General features: G+C 53.3%; 1 protein-coding gene across 5 annotated transcripts in view; it reads left to right on the top strand.

Annotated features, from left to right (window-relative positions):
• The first annotated feature begins 1,052 nt into the window (after positions 1-1,052).
• LOC125467672 (claudin-4-like) overlaps positions 1,053-17,433 on the top strand; it is a 60,123-nt gene continuing 43,742 nt past the window's right edge. For all 5 annotated transcript variants that reach the window (XM_059639737.1, XM_059639735.1, XM_048563823.2 and 2 more), the window contains exon 1: positions 1,053-1,767. The gene's annotated coding sequence lies outside the window, so the exon portion shown is untranslated. The remainder of the gene's footprint in view (positions 1,768-17,433) is intronic.

The raw sequence follows: 17,433 nt of genomic DNA, 5'->3' as shown, positions 1-17,433 counted from the left end.
ATACAGCATGCAAACAGACCCTTCGGTCCAACCAGTCCATGCTGATCATAATCCCGATGTAAACTAGTCCCACGTGCCTGCACTTGGCCCATGTCCCTCCAAATGGTTCCTATGTACTTATCTAAATTTCTTTTAAATGTTGGAGTTGGACCCATGTATACCATTTCTTCTGGCAGTTCAATCCATGCAGGTACCACTCCGTATGTAAAAGGATTGCCCCTCCTGTACAAATCTATGGCTCTAAGTGCCGTAGCATTAATCATTTAAATTTATCTTGACAATGCCAGGCAGCATTTAAGTGTCAGCCACACTGCAGTGGGGTTTGGAGTCACCTGTAGGCCAGGCTGGGTAAGGACAGCCTATTTCCCAGTGAAGTTATTAGAAAGCAGATGGGGTTTTATGACCGTGGTTAACAGTGGGCTAGGTTCTGATTACAGATTTTTAATCAAGTACAGACTGCCATCAGCTGCTGTGGTGACCCCAGAGCGTTTGTGTGGGATTCTGGATCAACACTTTAGCGACATTGCCCCTACAACACTATCCCCACCCCCAGTATCCTTTTCACTCAAAAGGGAAGGGAAATTCTGGAACTTGTTCTCCGCAACAATACAGACGGTGAGTCACTTGAGGTTTTCGGGCCTGGGTTTGTCAGGTTTTGGCTTGGGTAGGATTGTGGATGTAAGTGTAGGTCAGCCAGGATTGGTTTGAATGTGAGAACGGACTTCAGAGGCTGAATGTGAATCAATACAGGAGGCCAAACCCAATTGGTCATAAACATAGAACATGTTGGAATCCAAGCAACTGTAGATAGATTAAACTAAAGTTTATTCTTGAATATTTTGGAATGTCTTGTAAATGAAATAGGCACATCACATCCCAGCATGCTGCTTGGACTAGGAAGTAAGGTTTCAAAAAAAGCAGCTATTTAAAAATAAATGACCTACATTTTTATTCCTTTGGGGGAACTGAGAATCACCTCGAATTCTGCAGATTGAGCGGGCAGCGTGAACTGATTCTGCTGTTAAATTATTAATTCCCTTGTCTCACTCTGCAAGGCTGAAACTGCAGAGCATTTCACCATCAGAACTGGGCATCAGGGCTTGGCGCTGTGCTCTCAGCGTCGAAGCAAGAGGGACACCACACAGGCCGAGTGAGGGTGCAGAGAGGTCAGGCAAAGGTTAGGCAAAATGCAGGACGAATCAGAGCTGGAATTGCTGAAGGGATCCACCCACCTAAGCTAAAACTGCAGATATAAATGCACGGAGTCATAGCATGGTTGTAACACCAAAGGAGGCCATATTTGACCTCACGACAATTCTGGCCCTCGACAATAGCAACTAAGTTTCACTCCCTCGTCTTTTCCCCGTGGCCCCGCAATCTTTGTCTCAGATAATGATCCACTTCCTTTTGAGTGCTGCGATCTAATGTCCACTTCATACAACCGAAACAAGTCCAGGAGATTGCGTGGATCCTGTGAACATTTACAGTTCAGCCTCGTACAGTCTCTGCCCTGGCCTGGAGTCGGCCGAGCTCCTTCTTACAGGCAGTCAGCAGGTGCCACATCAATGCGTTTCAGGAACAAAAGAGTCTATCGCTCAACGTCTAAATGATTCTCACGAGAGACGTGGCTCCAGTCTGCTGCAATTACAAAGGCTGGAGTAATCCGGTTCCCTGATGGTCCTGTTGTGGTGCAATGGTAATGTCCCCACCTCCGAACCAGGAGGTCCAGACTGAAGTCCCATCTGTTCTGAAAGTGCGCAACAACAGGTTGGTTAAAAATATCCAATCAAAATATCCATACAAGTACCCAGTGCTGTCCTGGTTTGCAGTGTTTACCTATAATTACAGTGTGTAAGCCCTGGCACATGGAACTGGTGCAGGCAGCTTTAGTGGTGGAGGGTCATGGGTTCATACCCACTGTTAGGGACTTGAGTTTTGTAGTCTAGACTGATGCAGTCCTGATGTACTGTCAGAGATCTCAGATAAGATACTCAGGTGAATCAAAAGATTGCCGGCTATTCTGAAGAAGAGAGATGGTGTAGTTGATAAAACAAAGTGGCGCTGGAGGAACACAGCAGGCCCAGCAGCATCAGAGGAGCAGGAAAGCTGATGTTTCAGGTCAGCATCCTTCTTCAAAAATCCATAAATTCTGAAGAGGAATCCCAACCCGAAACGTCAGCTTTTCTGCTCCTCTGATGCTGCCTGGCCTGCTGTGTTCCTCCAGCGCCACACTGTGTTATCTCCGACTCCAGCATCGGCATGATTGTTATTCGATTCACATCACTAGTTTAAATGAGATTACCCATCATTGTGCTGATGGTGGGGCTTTGCTGAGAATGAGCTGACTACTGTATTTTTACCTTACAACAGTAACTATAAGTCTGTGCGATGTAAGGGGTCCATTTCCAGAGCTACTGTTTCCCCGAACTGATCGGCCAAATCCATCAGTTTAACGGTTGGTGTGGTAAAACAGTCAGCAATATTAATGTCTTAATAACATGATAGAGAAAAGCATTTTGTTTTAGAAAAATATATTTATTAGCAGCTATAGAAATATCTGTGCACAGTGAGACTGAACGAACTGTTGGAAGACTGTCAATAATTTCAATCACTTCAGACAAGAAAACCCGTTGAACGTTTTTCCATTTTTACGAAGTATCACTGGCATGTTCTGACACATTATTACAAGAACTCAGAATTATCTTCTGATTTGCCATCACATTAAAACAGAAACGGCAACAAATCAGAGACTTCTTACGCGTTCAGGACTTATATGAGTATTTATACAAAACTGCGAACACAGAACATGCGGGAGAAACTCAGCAGGTCTGGCAGTGTCTATGCAGAGAGAAACTGAGTGTGCCTTTCAAGTGCAGTGTGACTCTTCAGAAGATGACGAGTTCTGAAGAAGAGGCAGGATGGGAATCGAAGTCTCAACCATTTCTCTCTCTCTCTCCCTGTGTGGTGCAGTTGCTACTCATCACTTATGAGCCCAAACTTGGATATTGTATGGGTCCTGCTGCATTTGGACAAGGACTGCTACCAGAGATACAGAAGTAGAAGTAGACCACTCAGCCCATCATTGTCTGCTCTGCCATTCATTGAGATGGTGGCTGATCTGACAATTCCATTTACCTGCCCTTCCAATAATCATCTTACCCTGACTGATTCATACAATAGTAGAATTCCTGCAGCATGAAAACGAGCCATTCAGCTCATCAAGTCAACACTGACCCTCTGGAGAACATCCCCCCTATCTACACAATCCCAGTAACCCGGTATTCCCAATATCTAATCGGCTTAGCCTGCACATCCCTGGACAGTATGGCAAATTTAGCACGGCCAACCCACCCTAATCTGCACATCCCTGGGCACTATGGGACAATTTAGCATAGCCAATCCCACCCTAACCTGCACATCCCTGGGCACCATGGGACAATTTAGCACGGCCAACCCACCCTAATCTGCACATCCCTGGGCACTATGGGACAATTTAGCATGGCCAATCCCACCCTAACCTGCACATCCCTGGGCACCATGGGACAATTTAGCACGGCCAACCCACCCTAACCTGCACACCCCTGGGCACTATGGGACAATTTGACACGGCCAATCCACCCTAACCTGCACATCCCTGGGCACTATGGGACGATTTAGCACGGCCAATCCACCCTAACCTGCACATCCCTGGGCACTATGGGACAATTTAGCACGGCCAATCCACCCTAACGTGCACATCCCTGGGCACTACGGGACGATTTAGCACGGCCAATCCACCCTAACCTGCACATCCCTGGGCACTATGGGACGATTTAGCACGGCCAATCCACCCTAACCTGCACATCCCTGGGCACTATGGGACAATTTAGCACGGCCAATCCACCCTAACCTGCACATCCCTGGGCACTACGGGACAATTTAGCACGGCAAATCCCACCCTAACCTGCACATCCCTGGGCACTACGGGACAATTTAGCACGGCCAATCCCACCCTAACCTGCACATCCCTGGGCACTATGGGACAATTTAGCACGGCCAATCCACCCTAACCTGCACATCCCTGGGCACTACGGGACAATTTAGCACGGCCAATCCCACCCTAACCTGCACATCCCTGGGCACTACGGGACAATTTAGCACGGCCAATCCCACCCTAACCTGCACATCCCTGGGCACTATGGGAAAATTTAGCACGGCCAATCCACCCTAACCTGCACATCCCTGGGCACTATGGGACAATTTAGCACGGCCAATCCACCCTAACCTGCACATCCCTGGGCACTATGGGACAATTTAGCATGGCCAACCCACCCTAACCCACACACCCCTGGGCACTATGGGACAATTTAGCACGGCAAATCCACCCTAATCTGCACATCCCTGGGCACTATGGGACAATTTAGCACGGCAAATCCACCCTAATCTGCACATCCCTGGGCACTATGGGACAATTTAGCACGGCAAATCCACCCTAATCTGCACATCCCTGGGCACTATTGGGCAATTTAGTACGGCAAATCCACCCTAATCTGCACATCCCTGGGCACTACGGGACAATTTAGCACGGCCAATCCACCCTAACCCGCACATCCCTGGACAGTATGGCAAATTTAGCACGGCAAATCCACCCTAATCTGCACATCCCTGGGCACTATGGGACAATTTAGCACGGCCAATCCCACCCTAACCCGCACATCACTGGGCACTACGGGACAATTTAGCACGGCCAATCCCACCCTAACCCGCACATCACTGGGCACTATGGGACAATTTAGCACGGCCAATCCCACCCTAACCCGCACATCACTGGGCACTACGGGACAATTTAGCACGGCCAATCCCACCCTAACCCACACATCCCTGGGCACTACGGGACAATTTAGCACGGCCAACCCACCCTAACCTACACATCCCTGGGCACTATGGGTCAATTTAGCACGGCCAATCCACCCTAACCTGCACATCCCTGGGCACTATGGGACAATTTAGCACGGCCAATCCACCCTAATCTGCACATCCCTGGGCACTATGGGACAATTTAGCACGGCAAATCCACCCTAATCTGCACATCCCTGGGCACTATTGGGCAATTTAGCACGGCAAATCCACCCTAATCTGCACATCCCTGGGCACTACGGGACAATTTAGCACGGCCAATCCACCGTAACCCGCACATCACTGGGCACTACGGGACAATTTAGCACGGCGAATCCCACCCTAACCCGCACATCACTGGGCACTATGGGACAATTTAGCACGGCCAATCCCACCCTAACCCGCACATCACTGGGCACTACGGGACAATTTAGCACGGCCAATCCCACCCTAACCCGCACATCACTGGGCACTATGGGACAATTTAGCACGGCCAATCCCACCCTAACCCGCACATCACTGGGCACTACGGGACAATTTAGCACGGCCAATCCCACCCTAACCCACACATCCCTGGGCACTACGGGACAATTTAGCACGGCCAATCCACCCTAACCCGCACATCCCTGGACAGTATGGCAAATTTAGCACGGCAAATCTACCCTAATCTGCACATCCCTGGGCACTATGGGACAATTTAGCACGGCCAATCCACCCTAACCCGCACATCCCTGGGCACTATGGGACAATTTAGCACGGCCAACCCACCCTAACCTGCACATCCCTGGACACTATGGGACAATTTAGCATGGCCAATCCCACCCTAACCTGCACATCCCTGGGCACTATGGGACAATTTAGCATGGCCAATCCCACCCTAACCTGCACATCCCTGGACACTACGGGGCAATTTAGCACGGCCAATCCACCCTAACCCGCACACCCCTGGGCACTATCGGACAATTTAGCACGGCCAATCCCACCCTAACCCATACATCCCTGGGCACTATAGGGCAATTTAGCATGGCCAATCCACCCTAACCCGCACATCCCTGGGCACTATGGGACAATTTAGCACGGCCAATCCCACCCTAACCTACACATCCCTGGGCACTATGGGACAATTTAGCATGGCCAATCCACCCTAACCTGCACATCTCTGGTCACTATTGGGCAATTTAGCACGGCCAATCCACCCTAACCCGCACATCCCTGGGCACTATGGGACAATTTAGCACGGCCAATCCCACCCTAACTTGCACATCCCTGGGCACTACGGGACAATTTAGCACGGCCAATCCACCCAAACCTGCACATCTCTGGGCACTATGGGACAATTTAGCACGGCCAATCCACCCAAACCTGCACATCCCTGGGCACTATGGGACAATTTAGCACGGCCAATCCACCCTAACCTGCACATCCCTGGGCACTATGGGGCAATTTAGCACGGCCAATCCACCCTAACCTGCACACCCCTGGTCACTATGGGACAATTTAGCACGGCCAATCCACCCTAACCTGCATATCCCTGGGCACTATGGGGCAATTTAGCACGGCCAATCCACCCTAACCTGCACATCTCTGGTCACTATGGGGCAATTTAGCACGGCCAATCCACCCTAACCCGCACATCCCTGGGCACTATGGGACAATTTAGCATGGCCATTCCCACCCTAACCTGCACATCCCTGGCCACTATGGGACAATTTAGCACGGCCAATCCACCCTAACCCGCGCATCCCTGGGCACCATGGGACAATTTAGCATGGCCAATCCACCCTAACCTGCACATCCCTGGGCACTATTGGACAATTTAGCATGGCCAATCCCACCCTCACCTGCACATCCCTGGGCACCATGGGACAATTTAGCACAGCCAATCCACCTTAACCCGCACATCCCTGGGCACCATGGGACAATTTAGCACAGCCAATCCACCTTAACCTGCACATCCCTGGGCACCATGGGACAATTTAGCACGGCCAGTCCACCCTAACCTGCACATCCCTGGGTACCATGGGACAACTTAGCACAGCCAATCCCACTCTAACCTGCACATCCCTGGGCACTACGGGACAATTTAGCACGGCCAGTCCACCCTAACCCGCACATCCCTGGGCACTATGGGACAATTCAGTACAGCCAATCCACCTTAACCCGCACATCTCTGGGCACTATGGGACAATTTAGCACGGCCAGTCCACCCTAACCTGCACATCCCTGGGTACCATGGGACAATTTAGCACAGCCAATCTCACCCTAACCTGCACATCCCTGGGCACTATGGGACAACTTAGCTCGGCCAGTCCACCCTAACCTGCACATCTTTGGACTGTGGAGGAAACCTGCGCAGACGCAGGAAGAATGTGCAAACTCCACACAGACAGTCACCCGAGGCTTGAATCGAAGCTACGGTATCCAAGCGAGTGGACTCTGGGATGTATCAGGCTGCTGTAGTTCAGGGATTCTTTCTGAATTGAAACAGCTCATTGTCTGGTGAAATGTTCCCATTGACTGCATTCCAGTCGTTCTTTTGCCTGGATCTTAATCCTGAATGTGTCTCCAGGCTCTGGATCCTGTAGTTCTGCCAGTGGGAGCGAATTCTCCATATTCAAACCCTTTTGTCATTTTGAGCACCTCAAACTGAAGAAAAGGAGGACAGCACTAGCAGAAATAAAGGAGACAATGAAGCTCCCCTCCCCTCTTCGGTCTAACCCTTTCCCCTCGACACTGAGTGATTCTGGTGCAGGATTGAGGAGTGAGTGTTGGAGGTGGGTGCAGGCTGACGAGGAGAGCACATGGGGTTTGGGATTATTTTGAGGAATTTGCCGGGAAGGAAAACAGATGGATGAGGACCGAGGCAGAGCTGCAACCCACTGTGAATGCTTCACTTTTTATTGAGTGATCTCTCTGGTGTCTTGGACGCTGTACAGAAACTGTGTGTGTTTGACTGTGGGTGGCACAGTCTCTTAAAAGGGCAAGGTCTTCCTAAAATAAAACTCTTCAGCACATCTCAGGCCTCTCCACGGGGACGGAGGGCAGTGTGAGGGTCAGTTCAGTTAACGCTGATGTCGCTCCCACCTCGGGTCTGCGTTTCTACCCAGATATCTACGTTGGAGCTCCAGCCTCCTGAACGTTGCTGACTGCAATCCCACTGCACAGCTGCCTAGCTCAGGGAGACATAGCAGCAGAAGTAGGCCATTCGGCCCATTCACCCCACTACTCAGACATCTCAGCTGAATTGATTACCCTCAATTTCACTTACCTGCCCTTTCCCTGTAACCCTTGACCAGACCCCTGCAGTAAAGAATTTCACAATCTCATGTCTGATATATATGGAATAGCACAGTGCAGGAACAGGCCCTACGGCCCAACATGTCTGTGCCGACCATGATGCCGTTCTAAACTCAGATGGTTCGAACTCCCGGCCTCAGTGCGGGCTCGAAATCCCGGCCTCGGCGCGGGCTCAAAATCCCGGCCTCAGCGCGGGATCGAACTCCCGGCCTCAGCGCGGGATCGAATCCCCGGCCTCAGCGCGGGATCGAATCCCCGGCCTCAGCGCGGGATCGAACCCCCGGCCTCAGCGTGGGCTCGAACTCCCGGCCTCAGCGCGGGCTCGAACCCCCAGCCTCAGCGCAGGATCAAACTCCAGGCTTCAGCACGGGCTTGAATTCCAGGCCTCTGCACGGACTCGACCTCCTGCCTCAGCGTGGACTCGAACACCCGGCCTCAGAGCGGGCCCGAAATCCCGGCCCTCAGCGCAGGATCAAACTCCAGGCCTCAGTGCAGACTTGAACTCCCGGCCTCAGCGCGGGGTTGAACCCCCGGCCTCAGTGCAGGATCAAACTCCAGGCTTCAGCACGGGCTGAATTCCAGGCCTCAGCACAGACTTGAACTCCCGGCCTCAGCGAGGGCTCGAACTCCCGGCCTCAGCACGGGATCGAACACCCGGCCTCAGCGCGGGATCGAACCCCCAGCCACAGTGCGTGCTCGAACTCCCGGCCTCAGCGCGGGCTCGAACTCCCGGCCTCAGCGCAGGATCAAACTCCAGGCTTCAGCACGGGCTCCAATTCCAGGCCTCAGCGCGGGATCGAACCCCCAGCCACAGTGCGTGCTCGAACTCCCGGCCTCAGCGCAGGCTCGAACTCCCGGCCTCAGCGCAGGATCAAACTCCAGGCTTCAGCACGGGCTTGAATTCCAGGACTCAGCGCAGACTTGAACTCCCGGCCTCAGCGAGGGCTCGAACTCCCGGCCTCAGCGCGGGCTCGAACCCCCGGCCTCAGCGCGGGATCAAACTCCAGGCTTCAGCACGGGCTTGAATTCCAGGACTCAGCGCAGACTTGAACTCCCGGCCTCAGCGAGGGCTCGAACTCCCGGCCTCAGCGCGGGCTCGAACCCCCGGCCTCAGCGCAGGATCAAACTCCAGGCTTCAGCACGGGCTCGAATTCCAGGCCTCTGCACGGATCCGACCTCCTGCCTCAGCGTGGACTCGAACACCCGTCTTCAGAGCGGGCCCGAAATCCCAGCCCTCAGCGCAGGATCAAACTCCAGGCCTCAGCGCAGACTTGAACTCCCGGCCTCAGCGAGGGCTCGAACTCCCGGCCTCAGCGCGGGCTCGAACCCCCGGCCTCAGCGCAGGATCAAACTCCAGGCTTCAGCACGGGCTCGAATTCCAGGCCTCTGCACGGACCCGACCTCCTGCCTCAGCGTGGACTCGAACACCCGGCCTCAGAGCGGGCCCGAAATCCCAGCCCTCAGCGCAGGATCAAACTCCAGGCCTCAGCGCAGACTTGAACTCCCGGCCTCAGCGAGGGCTCGAACTCCCGGCCTCAGCGCGGGCTCAAACTCCCCGCCTCAGCGCGGGCTCGAACTCCCCGCCTCAGCGAGGGCTCGAACTCCCTGCCTCAGCGAGGGCTCGAACTCCTGGCCTCAGCGCGGGCCCGAACTCCCGGCCTCAGCGCGGGCCCGAACTCCCGGCCTCAGCGCGGGCTCGAACCCCCGGCCTCAGCGCGGGCTCGAACTTCCGGCCTCAGCGCGGGGTCGAACCCCCAGCCTCAGCATGGGCTCGAACTTCCGGCCTCAGCGCGGGGTTGAACCCCCGGCCTCAGTGCAGGATCAAACTCCAGGCTTCAGCACGGGCATGAATTCCAGGACTCAGCGCAGACTTGAACTCCCGGCCTCAGCGAGGGCTCGAACTCCCGGCCTCAGCGCGGGATCGAACTCCCGGCCTCAGCAAGGGCCCGAACCCCTGGCCACAGCGCGGGCTCGAACTCCCGGCCTCAGCACGGGGTCGAACCCCCGGCCTCAGCGCAGGATCAAACTCCAGGCTTCAGCACGGGCTCCTATTCCAGGCCTCTGCACGGGCTCGACCTCCTGGCCTCAGTGTGGACTCGAACACCAGGCCTTAGAGCGGGCCCGAAATCCCGGCCCTCAGGGCAGGATCAAACTCCAGGCCTCAGCGCAGACTTGAACTCCCGGCCTCAGCGAGGGCTCGAACTCCCGGCCTCAGCACGGGGTCGAACACCTGGCCTCAGCGCGGGCTCGAGCCCCCGGCCTCAGCGCGGGCTCAAACCTCTGGCCTCAGCATGGGCTCGAAATCCCGGCCTCAGCGCGGGATCGAACTCCTGGAACTCCTGGCCTTGAGGTGAATCCTGTTGTGGTCTGGGTTGAAAGGACTGCATATTTCTCTATTTTTCTAATTGTTGCTGAACTTTTTATTTCTTTACTTTTCTGGTTTTCTTTTCCTACGAATTTGTACTTAATAATCTGTATCTTTGTAGCTAAGCTGGTGCCATAGGTGTTAACTTGTACACTTTTCACTGTATTCATGTGAAAATAAAGTTAATTATAATTCTAATCCCCACTGTCGGCCCACACTTGGTCCAAACCCCTCTACTCCCGGCCTGTCTGTGTGTCCATCTGAATACCTCTTAAATATTGCTATTTTATCTGCTTCTACCACTTCCCCTGGCAGTGGGTTCCTACAGCCCTCGGTGTCAGAAAACACACCTCGCACATCTCGGTTAAACTGTCCACCTTAAACCTATATTGCACATTCTCCCCGTGTCTGCATGGGTTTCCTCCGGGTGCTCCGGTTTCCTCCCACAGTCCAAAGATGTGCAGGCTAGGTGGATTGGCCATGCTAAATTGACCGTAGTGTTCAGGGGTGTGTCGGTTATAGGGGAATGGGTCTGGGTGGGATGCTTCAAGGGGCGGTGTGGACTTGTTGGGCCGAAGGGCCTGTTTCCACACTGTAGGGAATCTAATCTAATCTAATTTAATCTCCTCATATTTGAGATAACAAGGTGTAGAGCTGGATGAACACAGCAGGCCAAGCAGCATCAGAGGAACAGGAAGGCTGATGTTTTGGGCCTAGACCCTTCTTCAGAAATAGTATTAGTAGTATTTGTGCAGTTCTGGTCACCACACTACAGGAGGACATAGAGGCCGAGGAGAGGGTGCAAAAGCGATTTACTAGGATGTGGCATGGATTGGGAGTGTATCCACTATAAGGAAAGGTTGGACAAACTTGGATTGTTTTTGGTGCAGCATGGGAGGCTGGGGAGCAACCTGAGAGAAGTAAGTGAGTCTATGAGGGGCACGGATTGGGTGGAGTTTTCTGTCCCAGGCCGAAATGTCAAATACCCGGGGAGGCATGGGTTAGAGGGGAAAGGTTTAGAGGAGATGTGCAAAGCAAACTTTTACACAAGGGAAAGTGGGAGGGGCCTGGAAGGTGACAGGAACAGATATAATAGCAACATCACGCTGGGTTTAATGGTTGTATTTCAAGAGGAAAAACATTGACGGGAACAGCGAACTGAATTGTTGTGTATTTGGGGCCAGTTTGTAGATTTACTTTTGGTCTTTGAAGTGGCTCCTGAGATCGCTGAGCCTGTCACAAGGTGTTCCTGGCAGTGGCCATCTCTCTGTGTGTGTTTTTGCCGCTTATTGAGTGTTTGATGCTGATGTTTTGGTGTGTGGGTTCACAAAAGGCCACAGTCCACTCGAATCCTTTAAAACCTCCCTCCCGTTCCTGATCTGATTTGCTGCCTGATCAAATTAGCCTGCCTGACTATACCCCAGCATGCTCGCTTCTTGTCCAAATGCTGATGTCATCGCTGGCTGCTTCCTGGATGAAACATGAGAGCAGTGCAGTTTTTAACACTCTTCGTTTGCAGTGGCTTCCACTTAAAAATATGTACAACTGCGGCCGCCATTCCTGAGCTAATAGTTAACGCTGCACCCCGTTCAACAACAACCTGTACTTATGTAGCACCTTTAATGTACAGTGCCAACACACACAGAGAGATCATAGAATCCCCACAGTGTAGGGACAGGCCATTCAGCCCACAAGTCCACACTGCCCCCTCTGAAGAGCACCCCACCCTTTCCCTGGACATTATGCACGATTTAGCATGGCCAACCTTTGGACTGTCGGAGGAAACCATGCAGATACCAGAATGTGCAAACTCTACACAGACAGTCACCCGAGGGTGGAATTGAACCTGGGACCCTGGCACTGTGAGGCAGCAGTGCTAACCACTGAGCTACCGTGCCGCCTCTGTAGTTGAGAGCATTTGACTTGCGCAACTGTTGAGAGAGGTCACCAAAACACCAGTCAGAACCGTGTCTCAAGGAAGGACAATACCGTAAGATATAGATGAGAGGGGATGAGGGTATCACTGGCCAGGCGGCATTTATTGCCCATCCCTAATTGCCCAGAGGGCAGTTAAGTGTCAACCACATAATTAGGCCTTTCAGCCCATGGAATCTGCTCCACCATTCAATCAAGTTTGACCTGCTTCTCAACCCCCACTCTCCCACTTTCTCCCTGTAACTTTTGATTCCCTTCCCAGTAAAGAAGCGATCTATCTCCATCTTAAATACAGCCTTCAGTGGCAAGGGGTTGCACAAGGTCACCATCCTCTGGTTGAAGAAATTCCTCCACGTCTCAGTTCAAAAGGGTCGTCCCTTCATTTGGAGGTTGAGCCCTCAGGTCCTGGTCTCTCTTTCTAGTGAAAACATCTTCTCCATGCCCACTCTATCCAGGCCTCTCAACATGCTGCAAGTCTCAGGCACTGGATACAGCAGAGGCTACTGGCCCTGACAATATACTGAAGACCTGTGCTCCCGAACTTGCTGCTCCCCTAACCAAGCTGTTGCAGTGCGGTTACAGTGTGGAAAATTACCCAAGTATGTCTGGACATGAAAAACGGGACAGATCCAACCCGGCCAGTTCCTGCCCCAACAGTCTCCTCGCAATCATCAGGAAAGCGATGGGAGATATCACTGTCGAGCAGCACCTGCTCAGCAATAACCTGCTCAGTGACGCCCAGTTTGGGCTCCGCCAGGGCCACCCAGCTCCTGACCTCATTACAGCCTTGGTTCACACATGGACAAAAGAGCTGAATTCCAGCGGTGAGGAGAGAGTGACAGCCCTCAACATCCAGGCTGCATTCAACAGAGTGTGGCATCACGGAGCCCGAGCAAAACTAGAATCAATGGGTATTGGGAGCAAACTCTCCGGTGGCTGGAGTCGTACCTGACACAGAGGAAGGTGGTCGTGGGAGGTCAGTCAACTCAGCTCCAGGACAGAGATAGTAGGAACTGCAGACACTGCAGAATCTGAGATAACAAGGTGTAGAGCTGGATGAACACAGCAGGCCAAGCAGCATCACAGGAGCAGGAAAGCTGATGTTTCAGGCCTAGACTCTTCATCAGAAATGGGGAGGGGTAGGGGTTTCTGAAATAAATAGGCAGATAGAAGATGGAAAGAGGAGAAGACAGTGAAGAGGAAACAGACAGGTCAAAGAGGTGGGGATGGAGCCAGTAAAGGTGAGCGTAGGTGGGGAGGTAGGTAGGATTTCACAAGCTTCAAAATCTCCCCTCCCCCTACTGCACCCCTAAACCAGCACAGCTCGTCCCCAACTCCCTAAACCGTTCTTCCTCTCATGTACCCCGCCCTCCTACCTCAAGCTACACCCTCATTTCCTACCGACTAACCTCATCCTGTCCCCTTGACCTGTCCGTCCTCCCTGGACTGACCTATCTCCTCCCTACCTTCCCATAGCCCAGCTGATAGCCCAGCTCAGTACCCATGAACCTCAAACAGGATCTTGGACTCATGTGCACTACAGGTGACTCCGTCACCCTGTACATTCTCTCGCACGCACACACACACACTTACACACACACACACTCTGACCCTCACGCCCAAACACACACACATTCTCTCCCCCCGCCAACACACACACACACACACACACACACACACACACACAGTCTGTCCCTCCCCCACACCCTCCAAAATACACACAATCTCTCTCCCACACATATACACACACACTCACGCACACACACACTCTGTCCCTCACTCCCAAACACACACACACACACGCACGCACACACACACTCTGTCCCTCACTCCCAAACACACACACACACACACACACACACACACACAGACACACTCCGTCCCTCCCCGGCACTCCCCAAAATACACACAATCTCTCTCTCACACACACAGTCTCTCTCTCCTGCTCCCCTGACACACACACAGTTTCTCACTCTCCCCTCCCCCAACAAAAGCTCGCCCCCCCCCCCCCCCCCCCCCCCCACAGACACACACACACACTTTTTCTGTCTCTGAAGGTGGGGGAGAGAGTGAGTGTTGAGAGGTTGTGAGTGAGGAATGGAAAATTTTTTGAGGGTGGGGCAGAGCGTGAGTGTTAACGGTGGGGGATGGAGAGAATGTTGTGGGTGAGGGAGTGAGTGTTGAGGGTGAGGGAGTGAGTGTTGAGGGTGAGGGAGGGGTTGTGGGTGAGGGAATGAGTTTTATGGGTGAGGGAGTGAGTGTTGAGGGTGAGGGAGGGGTTGTGGGTGAGGGAGCGAATGTTGAGAGTGAGGGAGTGAGTGTTGTGGGTGAGGGAGTGAGTGTTGAGGGTGAGGGAGTGAGTGTTGTGGGTGAGGGAGGGAGTGTTGTGGGTGAGGGAGTGAGTGTTGAGGGTGAGGGAGTGAGTGTTGACGGTGAGGGAGGGTTGTAGGTGAGGGATTGAGTGTTGAGGGTGAGGGAGTGAGTGTTGTGGGTGAGGGAGGGAGTGTTGTGGGTGAGGGAGGGAGTGTTGAGGGTGAGGGAGTGAGTATTGAGGGTGAGGGAGGGTTGTGGGTGAGGGATTGAGTGTTGTGGGTGAGGGAGTGAGTGTTGAGGGTGAGGGAGGGTTGTGGGTGAGGGAGTGAGTGTTGGTGAGGGAGGGAGTGTTGAGGGTGAGGGAGGGAGTGTTGAGGATGAGTGAGGGTGTGTTGCGGGTGAGGGAGGGTTGTGGGTGAGGGAGGGTTGAGGGTGAGGGAGTGTTGTGGGTGAGGGAGTGAGTGTGTGTAGAGGGCGGAGGGAGTGAGTGTTGAGGGCGGAGGAAGTGAGTGTTGAGGGCGGAGGGAGTGTGTGTAGAGGGCGGAGGGAGTGAGTGTTGAGGGCGGAGGGAGTGTGTGTAGAGGGCGGGGGGAGTGAGTGTTGAGGGCGGAGGGAGTGTGTGTAGAGAGCGGAGGGAGTGTGTGTAGAGGGCGGAGGGAGTGTGTGTAGAGGGCGGAGGGAGTGAGTGTTGAGGGCGGAGGGATTGTGTGTAGAGGGCGGAGGGAGTGTGTGTAGAGGGCGGAGGGAGTGAGTGTTGAGGGCGGAGGGAGTGTGTGTAGAGGGCGGAGGGAGTGTTGATGGCAGAGGGAGTGAGTGTTGAGGGCGGAGGGAGTGAGTGTAGAGGGCGGAGGGAGTGAGTGTTGATGGCAGAGGGAATGAGTGTTGAGGGCGGAGGGATTGTGTGTAGAGGGCGGAGGGAGTGAGTGTTGAGAGCGGAGTGAGTGTTGAGGGCGGAGGGAGTGAGTGTTGAGGGCGGAGTGAGTGTTGAGGGCGGAGGGAGTGAGTGTTGAGGGCGGAGTGAGTGAGTGTAGAGGGCGGAGGGAGTGTGTTGTGACTCCCTGAACATCCCTATCTCCCTCCCACACTGACAAGTTGAAGTGTATCTGTCGGGTCGATCCCACCCAACCAGTTCCTCCGCTGCTGATGCTCGGATTTCACAGCGTCACCCCTGTGGATGGTTTTCTTGATAACAGGCGCTAGGTGAATGTAAGTGTGTATTGTGATACAAAGGAAACTGTGTGAGGGAGGCTCCTTCAGACCTCCCTTTGGAAGGTCACTGTGTTGTGGTAATCGCTTTCTGCTGCAGATTCCCTTTCCTGGCATCAATCCCAGGATTGGGAGTGAGCCCTTTCACCTACTTCTGCCATCTTCCCCTGTTCCCACCCGGTGATGTTACCGCTGCCAGTCTCTCCGTACCATTGGTCCCCGAAGGATACCGGCTTCAGGGGCTGAAACAAAACTGCAGGTTCTCAGCAGCCGTCCTTCCTGAGAGAGACCTACGAGAGAAAAGGGGCAGCCAGGACCTCACGATACCTATTCGGCCAAATCATAAACCACAGTGAGTCCGGGAAGGAGACGGAGCTCTCGGCGACATAGTGTGAAGACTGCAGTCCCTCCCTCAATGTCATCAACACGATTCCCGCTGACTTCAGGAAGCAGAGCAGCGGACGTGCCCCCTGTCTGTGTCACTGATGCTGGAGGTGGTCGAGAGTAAATTATCACCGACAAAATTCCGTCTTGGCCGACCGCAGCAACGCTACAGCTGAGAAACACAACAACGCCTGCACTTCCTCGGGGCTCGAAGGGAATTCAGCAGATCCACAAGGACTCCTCCCCATTTCGTGGAATCACTAACAGGCAATTCGGCCCAACAGGTCCACACTGCCCCTCCGAAGATTATCCCAGCCTGTCTCATTCTCCTGCCCCTGCATTTCCCCATGTTTATCCCTGAACACTGCAAACAATTCAGTACAGCCTATCCACCCTCACCTGCACATCTTTGGACTGTGGGAGGAAACAGGAGCACCCGGAGGAAACCCAGGGAGAATGTGCAAACTCCACACAGACAGTTGCCTGAGGCTGGGATCAAACCCGGGTCCCTGGTGCTATGAAGCAGCAGTGAGCCGCCAGCCTGCTCATTTGTACAGATGCACCGTAGAAACCATTCTAACTGGATGCCTGACGGGCTTGGTATGGCAACTGCTCTTCCCAGGACCGAAACAAAGTACAGAGAGTCGAGATAACAAAGTGTGAAGCTGGATGAACACAGCAGGCCAAGCAGCAGCTCCTGAGATGCTGCTTGGCCTGCTGTGTTCATCCAGCTCCACACTTTGTTATCCTGGATTCTCCAGCATCTGCAGTTCCCATTATCACAGAGAGTCGAGAACGCAGCCCAGTCTATCACGCCAGCCAGTCTCCCATTCATTGACTCCATCTATACTTCCCACTAGCTCATGAAAGTAACCAACATAAACAAAAATCTCTCTCACCCTGGTTATACTCTCTCCCACCCACTTCCATCAGGCAGAAGATACAAAAGTTTGAAAATATGTACCAACTGATTCAAGAACAGCTTCTTCCCCACTGTTATTAGATTTAGGTACGGACCTCTCCCATATTAGAGTACTCTGCCCCCTTCTCTGTAGCTG

This window comes from Stegostoma tigrinum, chromosome 34 (assembly GCF_030684315.1).
Source record: "Stegostoma tigrinum isolate sSteTig4 chromosome 34, sSteTig4.hap1, whole genome shotgun sequence".
Classification (NCBI taxonomy): domain Eukaryota; kingdom Metazoa; phylum Chordata; class Chondrichthyes; order Orectolobiformes; family Stegostomatidae; genus Stegostoma; species Stegostoma tigrinum.
This window is presented reverse-complemented; position numbering and strand designations above follow the sequence as displayed.